The 1,385-nt window shown below is 48.8% G+C and overlaps 1 pseudogene; it reads left to right on the forward strand.

Moving 5' to 3' along the window:
- The first annotated feature begins 524 nt into the window (after positions 1 to 524).
- Positions 525 to 1,166, forward strand: LOC122435741 (annotated as a pseudogene).
- Positions 1,167 to 1,385: the final 219 nt, after the last annotated feature.

Raw genomic sequence — 1,385 nt, forward strand, 5'->3', positions numbered from 1 at the left:
AAAATGAAGGCGCATATATATTAATAAAAATATTCTCAAGGATGTGTTTAGGATGGATTCAAAAGGGAGAAATTATCTACAGGGTAAAATTAGTAAATAACATTTATTGAACCCTTGTCATATGGCAAACATGTTATACAAAGTTTATATATAATTCTCATGATAAGCTTATGAGGTAGGCAGTTTTATTATTCACATTTTATATACAGATAAAATGAAGTCAAGTTGCCTGGGGTCAGTGACTGAACTAAGATTGATTGATGCATTGATTTTTTAAATTGAGATAAAATGTATAACATAAAATTTATCATTTAACCTCCTTAAATCGGGATTAGTTCTTCATTCTATTTTAAAAGTTAGCCCTCATGGCAGCGGTGGTGGTGGCTGGTTGGGTTCAGCGCTATAGCAACTGAGTTGCCGCTAGCCTGGCGGCCGAGTGTTGAGCTCCAGCCTGGCCTCTGCATGCCCCTGGGGCTCCACACCCCTGATGCTGCCCCGGCACTGAGCCCGCCCTGGCCGGGACAATGGTGGAGTATTTCCTGGGCCAGAGCATGCTCTGGAGTTCCTGGGACCAAGTGTTTGCTGCCTTCTGGCAGCGGTACCCAAATCCCTGTAGCAAACATGCCTTGATGGAAGACATAGTGCACCGAGAGGTGACCTCTGACCAGAAGCTCCTGACCAAGACGAACAGGATGCCCTGCTGGGCTGAGCGACTGTTTCCTGCCAGTGTTGCTCATTCAGTGTACTTCCTGGAAGATTCTATTGTGGACCCAGGAAACCAGACCATGGCCACCTTCACCTGGAACATCAACCACACCCAGCTGATGGTGGTGGAGGAATGATGTGTTTACTGTGTGAACTCTGATAACAGCAGCTGGGCTGAAATCTGCCAGGAAACCTGGGTCTCCTCTAGCTTATTTGGCATCTCCAGAGCCGTCTAGGAATTTGGTCTTGCATGGTTCAAAAGTAACATGACCATGACTATGAAGGGTTTTGAATACATCTTGGCCAAGCTGCAAGGTGAGGCCCCTCCCAAAACCCTTGTTGAAACAGCCAAGGAAGCCAAGGAGAAGGCCGAGGAGATGGCAGTGGCAGCTACAGAGAAGGCCAAGGACCTTGCCGGCAAGGCGGCCAACAAGAAGCAGCAGCAGCAGCAGATCATGTAGCCAGCCCAGGCCCTGAGGCAGCAGCCTAGCAGACTGCTGGCTCCAGTCCCTGTGCCCCCTCCTCCTATACTTTATCATTAAAAGCCAGCTTCCAGTCCTATCAACTGTCTGGATGGTGGGCTGGGGGTAGGTGCCCTTTTGGCATCTCCAGCACAGCCGGTCTGTTACCCATGTCTGAGCTGGGCCTCCTTACTCCTGCATCAGGTGGCTGAGGACAGA

This window comes from Cervus canadensis, chromosome X (assembly GCF_019320065.1).
Source record: "Cervus canadensis isolate Bull #8, Minnesota chromosome X, ASM1932006v1, whole genome shotgun sequence".
Lineage (NCBI taxonomy): Eukaryota > Metazoa > Chordata > Mammalia > Artiodactyla > Cervidae > Cervus > Cervus canadensis.